General features: G+C 45.3%; 1 protein-coding gene and 1 pseudogene across 1 annotated transcript in view; both read left to right on the top strand.

Moving 5' to 3' along the window:
• Window positions 1–13,533, top strand: part of FAM135B (family with sequence similarity 135 member B) — a 269,743-nt gene that overhangs the window by 155,462 nt on the left and 100,748 nt on the right. The gene's annotated exons all lie outside the window — the stretch shown is intronic.
• LOC137210796 (U6 spliceosomal RNA) lies at window positions 7,437–7,534 on the top strand (annotated as a pseudogene).

Below are 13,533 nucleotides of genomic sequence, written 5' to 3' on the forward strand. Positions count from 1 at the left end.
TAGTTTTGTTTCAAGTGGATAACTCGTTTGATGATTTTTTGTAATGATCAAATGAGAAGGAAACGATTTTTTTAAAGATATTAAAAAGTCAGTAGGTTAGAGTCTTTATCCATTTTTTCAAACCTAAAAATATATTTTAAAATTTCACATTCAACAAATATCTATCAAGCAGATAGTTCTGTTTGGGCAAAAGGAGCCTGTCGTTCACAGAAGACTTGTCTAACGTAGGAGATTATTCAAACAGTCAAGGTCATTTTTACACCAACTAATATCAGAGTACTCAGAGAGATGCCTTGTGTTATGAGGGCTTGTAATCATGGGTTTGACAAGGTTTAGGGCGATGAGAGAACATTCTCTGGGGAAAGAGATGGGTGAGCAGAAGTTGGCGTGATCCATAGGGAAGGGAAGGGCCACTCCAGGCAGAAGGAGCGGCATGGGCAAAGGTGATGCAGTGACAGAAGGGGGACGACAGGCCACTGCGGCTGCGGAAGAGTGAACAAGGGAGCCTGGAACGAGATGAGGATAAACAGGGGCAAATTGGCTTTGAGGGCTGTATTAGGGCAAAAAAGTGTCTCCTGTATCCTAAAAGGAATGGAAAGATACTGAAAGATTTTGAGCAGGGTAGCAACTTGATTCTATTTGTGTATTGAAAATATGCTTCCTTGGAAATATTGTAGAGAGACAGACCAGAAGCAAGGTTGAGCAGAACGAAGGCCATTGAGCCGTCCAGGTGAGAAGCCATGTGAGCACGGGCAGGTTGGTTGGTGGTTGAGATGGAGAGGTGAGGGATCACACTCAGAAGGCGGAGGGAGACGGTGACTCTCAGATTTCTGGTTTACACGACAAGGTGGTTCATAGAGCCATTTAGTCAAATAAGGAATGTTGGAAGAGAAACCAGCATCTTAGCTTTTTTTTCCCCCTCTAGTGGTGGTTTGAAACATGCTAAGTATGTGCTGCCTTTGAAAATCCAGACAGAAGATCTCAAGTAGGCGACTGGACTTCAAGGTCTTGAACGTAGAGGAGAAGTCTGGGTTAGACGCATGGATTCATTGACTGGCTATGTACTGCATTCCGTTTTATGTACAAGACTTGGAGAATGCATAAAACAGACCAATTTAGTGCTCTCATAGGGCTTACATTCTGGTTGCAAGAGAATACAGTCAGTATGACTCCAGCAGTAACTTAAGTAAAACAAACCGCTGTAAGGGAGGTGGGGAGTGACACTGAGGGCAGCAGGGAGGTGACTTTGATAAGGACGCAGACGAAAGCTACCCTAGAGTCAAGAGGAAACTAGTGGAACTTGATTTCACAGAGGCCACGGGAAGGGGATAGTTCAAGGAGGAAGCATTGACCGACATTGCAGAAAGTTTCTGAGAATTCAAGTACAACGTGCATTAAAACTTTCCTGGACATCTTAGTGACAGCTAGCGCATTCGTCACCTTGATAGGAGCTCTTTGGGTGGTGATAAGCGTCCAGAAACTAGATTTGGGGGGCACTGAAGTGTGAGTAAAATGATGAAGAAATGGAGACAGCCAGTAGAGGCATTCTTTGGGTAAGCGTCACTGCTCGGGCAAGGAGGGAGAGAGAGAGAGTGATAGCCAGGAGGGCTGAGAGTTTTGGCTTTTGTATGTATTTTAGTTCTAAGGAGAGAAAATTGACTTCACTTAAAAGCCATTGGATATATATGGAATCTAAAAAAAAAAAGGTTCTGAAGAACCTAGGGGCAGGACAGGAATAAAGATGCAGATGTAGAGAATGGACTTGAGGACATGGGGAGCGGGGAGGGGAAGCAGAAGTGGAAGCTGGGATGAAGTGAGGGAGTGGCATGGACATCTATACACTACCAAATGTAAAATAGATAGCTAGTGGGAAGTAGCCGTATAGCACAGGGAGATCAGCTCGGTGCTTTGTGACCACCTAGAGGGGTGGGATAGGGAGGGTGGGAGGGAGACGCAAGAGGGAGGGGATATGGGGATATGTGTATATGTATAGCTGATTCACTTTGTTATAAAGCAGAAACTAACACACCATTGTAAAGCAATTATACTCCAATAAATATGTTAAAAAAAAAAGCCGTTGGGAAGGATCTAGTTTAGGAGAAGTTAACTACGTAAAATAAAGAAGGGAAAATCATTACAGTCATTAAAAGTTTACTTTTTCTCAGCCCCAGTCATATGGCTGCTGAGATGAACTACATGACTGAACCCCAGGAAACTCAAACAGACATTAAATAATGAGGAGGGGCTTCCCTGGTGGCGCAGTGGTTGAGAGTCCGCCTGCTGATGCAGGAGACGTGGGTTTGTGCCCCGGTCCGGGAAGGTCCCACATGCCGTGGAGCGGCTGGGCCCGTGAGCCATGGCTGCTGAGCCTGTGCGTCCGGAGCCTGTGCTCAGCAACGGGAGAGGCCACAGCAGTGAGAGGCCCGCGTACCACAAAAAAAAAAAAAAAAAAAAAAATGAGGAGATGAGGTGTGATCACGAGGCATGTGATACCGTGGCAGCCCAGCATGCAGTGGGGGAGGCCGACTCTGCCGGGATGTCGGAAAGGAGAGCTGCCCCCATCTCCTGCCCCCAGCTCATGCCAGGTGGGTGATGGCGGCTGTGGTGCACATCAGCAGTTTTGCACGATCACCTCTGCGCCAAAGTGGAGACGTGCAGAAGAATTAGCCTGAGAGAAGGGGCCATCTGGTAATTGAATCTAAATCTGCAATAATTGATTCTGAGGACACAGGCCCAGGTGTGCATTGATCTTGGAGGCCACTGGCCAAGCCTTGGCTGACACCCAGGCAGGTGCTGCTGCAACTTTCAGGTGCTGTTTATAGAATTTGCTCCGACACAAAGGCATTGAAACAGCCTTGCAAACAGTCCTTCCGTGCCCCAGTGAGCACCAAGGGAGGCTGTTGAGGGGCAGGAGGAAGAGCCCTGGACTTGGAGGCTGGATTCTGGGTTCCACTGCTAGTTTTGCCCTTAGGCTGGAGTCTCCATCTTCTTGAGCCTCCCAGTTCCTATCTGTGAAATGGGTTTACAGAACTATGTGATTTCCTTTTAGCTAGTAGTCCCCACATGGATGTGTGGATTCTCAGACTTAGAATAGTGGCTCAGATGAAAAAGGACAATTTGTCTTCCTCAATGAGGACTCAGTCTACCTTTGGAGATAACCAGGCTCTACCTATTACTTTGCCAGAGTCTTATTGAGCACCTGGTTTATTCAAAGCACTCACCTAGGTCACAGGAAAGACACTCCAATGACCATCCTATTGTCTGTGCTTTCAAGTAGCTTGTAGAATGATGGGGGAGGGGGTGGGCATGTGGGTGAAGATAAGGTGATTCCGAGCTGAATAAAGTAGCAGGTGGAATACACACAACAAAGGTGTGAACATGGATAAAGCGCACTGTTAAGACAAATAATGACACCAATCACTGTCTTATCTAACTTTCACGATAACGCTTTAGAAGAAGAGGTTTTTATGGTTAGTTTACACATGAAGGACATTAGGCTCAAAAAGCATAAGTAATTTGCAAGTGGAAAAATCAAAAACACTAATTTGAAAAGATGCACGCACCCTAATGTTCATAGCAACACTATTTACAATAGCCAAGATATGGCAACAACCCAAGTGTCCATGGACAGACGAATGGATGAAGAAAATGGGAGATACATATATATATATATATATATATATATATATATATATATATATATAAAATGGAATATTATTCTGCCATAAAAAATGAAATTCTGCCATTTGCAGCAATGTCCATGAACCTAGAAAATATTATGCTTAGTGAAATTAGAGGCAAATACTGTACTATATCACTTATATGTGGACTCTAAAAAAAATAATACAAACAAATGTATACAGCAAAACAGAAACAGATTCACAGGTATAGAAAATAAACTGGTAGTTACCAGAGGGGAGAGGGAAGGGGAAGGGGCAAGATAGGGGTATGGGATTAACAAACTATTTTATATAAATAGATAAGTAACAAAACTATGCTGTATAAAACAAAGGAATTATACCCATTATCTTGTAATAACCTATAATGGAGTATATACTATCTACTATACTTCAATCATTTTTTTAAGAAGACTAAATGGAAAAATGTAGAAACAAATTACAAGTGAATGGAGAGTCTGAACTTGAATGCAGAGCTGATTCAGAGCCTGGGCTACTTGTAACTACAATGAATGGGAAAATCTCCATGAAGGGGTGACATTTGCAAGGAGACACAGGTTTTTGAGATGAGGATGAGGCTATCAATTCATTAAAAAAAATATTAATTGTGTTCTTTGACGCCAGGCTCCTTGCTAGAAGCTAAGAATGCAGTGGTGAGTGATGTATTCTGCAGGCTCAGAGGAGAGTCATACAGAACTGCAACTGCACACGACAGGTGCTCTAAGTCAGCTGCTGCAGACTGCTCTGGGGTCAGAAGAGGGAGCAATGATCTGCCTGGGCCATTGAGAGGATGTCTGAAGAAGGGACAAAACAAGCAGGGTCTATGATGAATGAGAAGAAGAAAGCTTAGTGGGAAAAAGGTCATAGGAAAAAGAATATTCAAAGGATATTCATAGATTACTGACTTTGAGCAAGCACTATGCTTGGACCTCTGAAAATTATCAATAACATAATTTGTATTAGTTTTATTAGCTTTTATTTCTAATCAGAAATGAACTTGTATTTGACATGGTAGAAGTCACTATTAGCCAGTAACTCCCTCCCCCCCAAATAATTAAGAAAGTAATTAGAACATTGAAAAGTAGTGTTCATTTTAGCGAATGATAGACATTGCTTCCTGTGATCTAATTTGGTACTCATGACAATACCATAATTAGAGATTATAGCTGCATTTTACAGAAAGCAAAGTGATGAAAGGAACATCACGTCCTTGTAATAGGGAAAAATCGAGACACTAACCCAGACCTCTTAGCAGTACCCCTCCCCCCCAAGTCCCTGTGGTCTAGAAAGTTCTCTGACATTCCTCACGCCATCTTGCCGTATCTCTGTAATTGACCAAACACCCATTGATCACCTGTGATGGGTTATAAGTGCACGATTCAAAAGGTGAAACTATTGGGGGAAATCATGACATTTATTCATGGGAAAAGAATGATAACGGCCTTCTTCAAGAACAGCGACTGTCTCATGTCCCCAGATCCATCACAGACTCTGGAATTCTCAATATTTTTGATGAATGGGGTGTACGTGTGTTGAGGGGGTACAGTCAGAAATGGAGCATCTTCCGAATGCTGAGTGAACGTGTGGGATCCACATTCCCTCCAGGCTGCGACTGTCAGAGAAAGCTGCTGAAGGGGAGAGTGAAGTTGGCCAGGAGGATGGGGAGGGAGCAGATCCTAGCTCAATTCCTCAGGGTCCTACTCCCTGCAGTGTCAGCACCACGTGAGTGGGTGGTTGCCAGACACTCCAGCTGTTCTGAGACTGGTCCAGTTGTAGGCTGGAGCTAAGAAGTTCAGATCAAGGAGTATCTCAGTTGGGTCAGGGCATGGGGTAGACACCCTTGTGTCCTGCATTTGCTGTGTGGGAAGTTGAAGGTCAATTACTAGGTTCAGCCACTGCCAGGTCTGAGTCAGGGTGACCCATCAGAGTCCAGGACTCTAAGGCATGCAGACCAGCTCTGAGAGCCTGGGGGTATCTAGCGATGGAGACGGTTTGTGTTGGAGAGAGGAGAGCTGCCCTGGGGTAGTTTCCAGGTCCACGCACAGATGCACAGCAGAAGGACGAGATGCTGATGCAGGGAAGGGGGAAGTAGCGGCTGCAAGGCCACCCATGTCCTGGAGGATAGGCACTCAGGTTCCTCTGGGCTGACACTGAGTTTAGAGGGAGAAGGAGTGAGATGAAAGCATGGGACTTCTGAGGGGCAAAAATAATAACCCCTCTAGCTGCAGGGACAGGTCTCAGCAGAGAGGCTGGGCTGCCCTGCACGTGGTTTGGAGAAACCATGTTCATTTGAACGAGGGGCGATGTTCAGCCCATGCATCTGGTAGGGGCAGTTGTCAGGGTAGCCACTGCCCTCAGATGCCACTGGCCAGTTAGCCTGGTCCCTTCCCCAAACCCTCGCATTCCCTGTAGTCCATAAATAAAGGATTTGTGCCCGGCACAGCAGATGGCCTCCAGGACACTGCCCGTCACTGTGCCCGGCACGCATTCTGATTGGTGGGTACCTGTGCTAACCATTTGGGGTATGTGTCCTAACAGACAGGGGTGTAATAGAGGAAGGTGAGGCATTGGAGGAGAGTCCAGGTGAGAATGGCCTTGACTGGGGGGAGCTCCACTCATTCACGGCTTGGGGAGGGGACAGTGGTGGGTTCAGCTCTTGGAGAGAGTTGGGGCCTGGGGCGCAGCTCTCTCTCTGGACTGGTCAGTCTTGGCCATAGCCATGGGACTGATCTACTGGAGGGGACTTCCGTCTCCGTGGAAGAGAAAGACAGAGTGACCACCTGTTCTTACCTACTCTCGGCACTCCCTGATATTTTCCTAGCAAGTCACAACTGCCCCCTACATTCTGTGGTCTGCCATTAAGGCCAAGGTCACCTTGGGCTGGAGGAGGGCTCTGTGCTCCTTGGAACATGCCAGGCCCACGACTGGGCGGGGATGCTGCAGCTCTTACAAAGATTTGATTAGCTGCAATTGTGCTATACTTAGTTCTCCTTGGGAAGCACATGGCCGAGGCAGATGGCTCGGGAAAGTCTGAATCACATAAACAGGGCTCTTTGCCTCCCATTTGCTGGGTCTGATGACTTTTGAACAGAATGGGTTTCAGAATTAGAAGGTGGAGCCTTGGTTATACCCCTCTCAGAAAACCCCAGGCTGTATATTTCAGGCATACTTAGCACTGGCTGTGTGTAAGGGAACAGGATAGGTGTGGATTCTGGGTCATCTTGAGGACATAGCAGCAAACAGAGCCCTGAGCGGCAGGCTGCTTGAGCCCAGATTCAATTCACTTCCACAAATGTTTATTAAACATTGTTGCCAGATTCTCAGTGATCAGACCCCTTGGAGCCTTGGTCAGTCATGCATTTGATAAATATTTGCCTGACCTAGACTTCAGGAAAAGACCTGGCTCTGTGCTAAACCCTCACCTGGACTACAGCTTCCAAACTGGTCATTTAGGGCCAGTTCAACCATAGTAGGTAATGTAGATTTTATTCTAAATGCAGTGGGGGGAGGGCGGTGATGAAGTCTGCTTGATATTTTATATGAATAGACTAAAGAGTAGTCATAGTAGAAGGAGCAATAAAGTTTTCCGTATTCTCTATTGAGAGAAGATTATGAAGGGACCCAGAAGGGATTCATCAGAACCGCATTTTGAATGTAAACCCACAGGCTTTATGGATTGGGTGAGAGGGTGAGGGAGAAAGAGCAATCAGAGATGACCAGGAAGTATCTTACTCTGTGTGGTTGAGAGACTGGGGGAGGGTGCTCGCTTCCGCAGCACATATGCTAAAATTGGAATGACATTAGCATGGCCCTTGTGCCAGGATGACACGCAAATTCGGGAAGCGTTCCATGTTTTTTATTCACTTTGTTATAAAGCAGAAACTATGTTATAAAGCAGAAACTAACACACCATTGTAAAGCAATTATACCCCAATAAGTATGTTTAAAAAAAAAATTTATAATACCTAAAAGCAACAGGAGACTGAACAACAAAATTAGCCAAAAAAGAAAGAGTGCTGTAAGAATGATAATGTAAAAAAAAAAAAGATATAAAAATGAGGACCATTTTTTCTTCCATTATTTACCAATAATAAAATAACAAGAAGTACTTGATTAAAAAAAAAAGAGAGAGAGATTGGGGGAGGGACACAACCGAAGGTTCTATATTGGGTATGTAAGTTTATGGTGTGGATTTGACATCAAAGGAGTAATGTCGAGTGGGCGAGGGATCAGGTCCACTCAGGACAAAGGTGCAGCTGGAGTCAGGCATTTGAGGGTTCTCAGCTTGTGAGTGGCGTATAAAGCCTTGGAAACAGCAAGACGTAGATGGAGGACTCCAACACAGAGGTAGGAAGAGCAGGAGGAGCCATCCCAGGGGGAGCAGGGAGGAGAGGGAAACCATGAACATAGCTACTTGCCATCAGCAGGCAGGTGGGGAGCGGGAAGGGGAAGCTGGGACGAAGCGAGAGAGTGGCATGGACATATATACACTACCAAACGTAAAATAGATAGCTAGTGGGAAGCAGCCGCATAGCACAGGGAGATCAGCTTGGTGCTTTGTGACCACCTAGAAGGGTGGGATAGGGAGGGTGGGAGGGAGGGAGACGCAGGAGGGAAGAGATATGAGGATGTATGTATATGTATAGCTGATTCACTTTGTTATAGAGCAGAAACTAACACACCACTGTAAAGCAATTATACTCCAATAAAGATGTTAAAAAAATAAAATTAAGATATACAGTGTAAAAAAGAAAAACAAACAAAAACAAACAAACAAAAAAATAAGGAATCTTCTTCTTGCCATCCTGGTGAGTCAAATCATTATTGCCATTTTCGTCTGTGAACGAACTAAGGCTGGGAGAGTTAACATCTCACTGAAAGACTCCCAGCTATAAACAGGGAGATTCCTGAAACACTGTCTTTCCAGGCAGTGCCCACTGCCCTGTGCCAAGCCTGCTGTCTTCCCAGGATCAAGAAACAATTGAGGATTCCCTTTCCACTTCCCTCGAGAGTTCTGCTAGCAGCTGCTAGAATTCCACCGTGGATAACGTTTCATCGTCACATCAGCTGCACGCTTCTCTCCGTCCAGCAGTATATTCACTGCCATTTCTCCGAGACCACCTGTTAAATGTTAGACTCTGTGCCCGGTACACTCCTAGGTCATCTCATTCAACCCTCCCAACCCTTGAACTCCCATCCCCAGGTCACAGGGGCGGAAACCCAGGTTCAGACCAGGTAAGTTCCTTGTTCACAGGTGCGCGGTGTACAAATGGCAGAGCCCTGAGGAAATCCATGTCTTTGAACTCCAATCCATTTCTTGTCGTTACAAAAGCGTGAGAGGCAAGGCCATGGACTGGACTCTATAATTAGAATACAAATGGAAATACCTGAGACTGCACAGGGGTTAGGACCGATCAGAAGGAAGCCCAGCAGGGGAAGTCTTGGGCGACTGGAGTGTGTTTGAGGCGGCCCTCTGGCCTTTTACTTTTGAAATTACATAGCAGTGCACATTATTGGCTAATAAAGTGTTATCAAGTGCTAGCCTGACTGGGCTCATTCTAATAGGTAGGTGAAAAGGGTTTATAATTAAGTAATTAAGGCCACTCAGTGTTGATGGGAGGATGCTCACGGCCAAATTACATCAGCAGCCCTTGTTCATTTTCAGGAATTTAAAAGGTATTTTTTTCTTTCCTGTGTTCTTTGGTTTAGTTGCCCTCCTTCTGCAAGCATGAATTTCTGCCAGGCCACGGTCTCTGCTTTGTAACTCGAGTTTTCTTGCAGACTAAGATAGGAGTCAGACGTCCTGGGAACTGGAGCTTCCCCCCAACATAGGGAACCTTCCAAAAATCATCTCTTTGTATCCCTGCCTTCATTAATAACTAATTAATTGCTTGATTCAGTGCGTATTTGAGTGAGTATAATACACAAGGCCTGCTGTTCCGTCATGCTAGGACTTCAGTTCTTTTTCTGTGAAACAGAAGTAATGGAGTATCGTGAGTGCGGTGAGGAGAGAAAGAAGTTGGGAAGTATTGCGCTAAACACTGCAGGCTAGCCCTTCTTGTTGCTGTACCGTCACCAGTGACTGGTATTATGTCTAACATTGTCTACGGGGTCATTTAGTTAAATAATAAATGAGTAAACAAACTCAGAGATGAAAGAATGAAAAGAAGCACATGATTTGGAGTCACCATCTACTGTTGATACATTTGCTGCTGAGGATGTAACTTAACCCAATGATCCTGCGTTCCCTCATGAGGGAAATGAAGACTGTCATACCCAAGGTCAAGTGAGATGAGGAACATAAAGTGCCTGGAACTCAGACGAACCAGTCGCGGGCTAACTTTTGTAGAGCAACGTGAAATGAGCCACACGGTTTGCTGTATCTTTACAGAGAAGTGACTTTTTCTTTCTTTTTTTTTTTTTTTTTTTTTTTGCGGTACGCGGGCCTCTCACTGTTGTGGCCCCTCCCGTTGCGGAGCACAGGCTCCGGACGCGCAGGCTCAGCGGCCATGGCTCACGGGCCCAGCCGCCCTGCGGCACGTGGGATCTTCCCGGACCGGGGCACTAACCCGCGTCCCCTGCATCGGCAGGCGGACTCTCAACCACTGCGCCACCAGGGAAGCACAGAAGTGACTTTTTCAAACCATAGAGTTATAAGTAACAACATCTGTGCCCAAACCCAGTTTGTTGTACAGAATTTGCTCCCTCCATTAAAACTGCTAAAGTAGCCTATATAAGATGTTTTAAATAATGCAGTGTATCTGGAAAGCTGAGAAATTCGTTCAGACAAGGAGAAGTCTGTGGAGGTGAACAATTAAGGGACTTCTCATCCCTACTCCATGGATAGATGTTCCAGACAGGAACACCCTGCAAGGAACCCTATGATTGTTTTTGTTTTGTTTTGTTTCGTTTTCGTTTACTTTGTTTTATTGAAGTAGAGTTGATTTACAATGTTGTGTTAATTTCTGCTGTACAGCAAAGTGATTCAGTTTATATGTGTGTGTGTGTATATATCTATATATACATACATACATACATTCTTTTTCGTATTCTTTTCCATTACGGTTTATCACAGGATATTGAATATAGTTCCCTGTGCCATACGGTAGGACCTTGTTGTTTATCCATCTTGTTGTTTATCCATCTTGCTGGTTATCCATTCTATATACAGTAGTTTGCATCTGCCAGTCGCAAACCCCCACTCCATCCCTTCCCCACTCCCCTTCCCCCTTAGCAACCACAGGTCTGTTCTCTGTGAAGGAACCCTGTGATTGTTGATGACTGAATCTGTTTTGTTTTGTTTTAACCTATGACTTGATGCATAGCAGGTGATTCATAAGAATTTAATGAATTAATATATTTTGTAGCAAAACCCATAGAAACATATTAATCTGGAGATATGGTTAAGGCTTACACTCACCTCTATGGGCACTGAAACAAAATATTTAATATTCCATGTACAGAGGGTCAAGTAGAAAGTAAGAAAAACATTTGCTTTCTTTCAAATGGCAAAATAAAAATGACAACAAAATGCAGCCCTTTATTGATGTATCGTCCGTCTGATACGCTTCAAGTACTGAAGGTGCCAGTGTGTTCACAACTCTTTGGCTATTCCACAGACGGGCTTGTGTCTCTAAACGCCCTGCTGGCAGACGTGCCAGCGTGCCTCCCCCGTCTCGTATTGTCCAAGAAGGTCTGAGCTTCCACAGTGGACCAGGGTCCTTTTCTGAATGCCAGGCTAGGAGAAAACTGGGCTGCTTGGTCCCTTGCTCTGGGCTTCTCGTGGCCGTGCCGCTGCTCCGTTGAAGGTGATTCTCTAGAGTTCCGAGAAGGCTCGTCCTCTCAATGGTGACCTTGCTTCCACAAGCATCCCTACGGACCTCGTGGGCACAGGCCTCGGAACCCCAATGCCATTACTCTACAAAGCACAGCCTTTGTGCCAGGATAGATGGGTCCACAGAGCTTTTCAGGTCACCATGTAACAAAATCAGCCTTCTGCTTACAAACCCCTTGCCCGTGGGCAACGTCCAGAGTCATCATTTCAGGCCCCAGCTTTCTTCAAAGTCCTTCTACTTCCAGGAACAAGCTTTCCATGCCTGATCCACACAGTATGTTAATACCTCCTACATCAGGAAAAGTCTGTCTCAGTGTAACAGACCTCCCCAACTTCCAAACTCCAGAAAAGGTCATCAAGATCCTGGTCTCCTTGCTCCCAGAATTTCCTCCTCTCTCGAAGCAGACCGTTCCACTTGTACTCCTGTGATAGGGTCTCCAGGAAAGGTAGCCGCCTTGATGGAATCACAGAAGGTCACGCCACAGCTCTCTGCCCTGGCAGTGAGTGTGCAGCGGCCTTACCAATCCGACAAAGCTTATGTGATACTGAAGGTCATTCTGCCCCTTCTCTGGAAAAACAGTGAACGTCTACTTCAGGTGGCTTTTTTCTTCTGCCTACTCTTTGGAACAGTTAGAAACAATAATAAACCTTGGCCTCAAGGTGACTTTCTGTCCTTACTGTTCCTAGAAATAGCCAGACAGTTATCTAGTGGAAAGAGTCATCATCCTCTTTATCTTACCAGGAACTCTGCTTGGGTTTTGAGAATTTCACAGTTAGACATACACCTCTTTAGTTCTCATCTCATCTGAGCCTGACGTTGATCACGTAAATAAGCTGGACTTGACTCTTGCTTCACTTAAGCTCCTGTTTACTGTCCTGCCCGAGGCCACATAGCCAGAAAGCAGTGGGGCAAGTCTAGGACACCTGTTTTTGCTTTGCTGAAGGAGATCCTGTTCTAAACCGTATAAACTCCAAGGTTCTGACCTTGAGTTGCTCATCATCTGACCTGGCTTTTTCAACTTCCATGAACTCTAATGTTTTGGAAGGTTCTCCCATATGCATGTGGCCTGGGTTCGAAGAAATGCCGTGATAGCTTCTTAGAATCTTTGTTTTCAAATAGCCCAGACCTCACCCAGCCGTCCTCAGGCCTGGAGGGCTGGAAGGGGTCCCCCAGGGTTTTGACTGCTTAGTGCAAACCTGATTCTCTGGGGGAGCTCCTGTGTACTGGCAGAGCTATGACCAGGTTCCCAGAGTGGGAGTGAGATTCAGTCTACAAGTCAATGCCCATGAGAGCTCCCCGGCTTGGACTCTGGGGTAGAGGGTCCCTGTCAGATAAGCACACCTGTGCTTTGTAATCTGCGCTCACAGAGCCCTCTGGGGCTGGAGGGGGCTCTCAGCAGAGGGAAGGTAACTTGAGTTGTAAGCATTTAGAGGCACATAAGATATGCAAAGTATTGGTATCAGTCATTTGGGGGGAAAGAAACAGCAGAACCTAAAAATTTTTTACTCTTGCTTTCTGGTTTGAAGTTCCAGATTAAACTGTTTGGACAATGGGAGCCGCTGAAGAGGTGTCTCTCTCATCTGCTCTGCTCTCTTTTTTCTACTGCCCTCCTCTTCCTTCTATCCCCTTCTCTTGCCCCTCCCACCTTCTTTCCATCAGACTTGTTTTCCCTCAAAGTTCTGACTCTCCTTTCAGATACTCATCCATGGTATCAACCCTGATGCATACAAAAGAAGACAGATATTTAGGAAGACTAATCTATACCTTCTCATTGGACCACTGGTCTGGTCTCCAAACAATAAGTGAAAACAGTCTAAAGATAATCTCGAGGCTTATCCATGTTGCTGCAAATGGCATCATTTCATTCTTTTTTAATGGCTGAGTAATATTTCATTATCTATATATGTATACACACACACACACACCCCACATCTTCTTTATCCATTCCTCTGTCAGTGGTGGACATTTAGGTTGTTTCTGTGACTTGGCTATTGTAAATAGTGAAGTAAGTCAGACAGGGA

Source organism: Pseudorca crassidens, chromosome 17 (assembly GCF_039906515.1).
Source record: "Pseudorca crassidens isolate mPseCra1 chromosome 17, mPseCra1.hap1, whole genome shotgun sequence".
NCBI lineage: Eukaryota > Metazoa > Chordata > Mammalia > Artiodactyla > Delphinidae > Pseudorca > Pseudorca crassidens.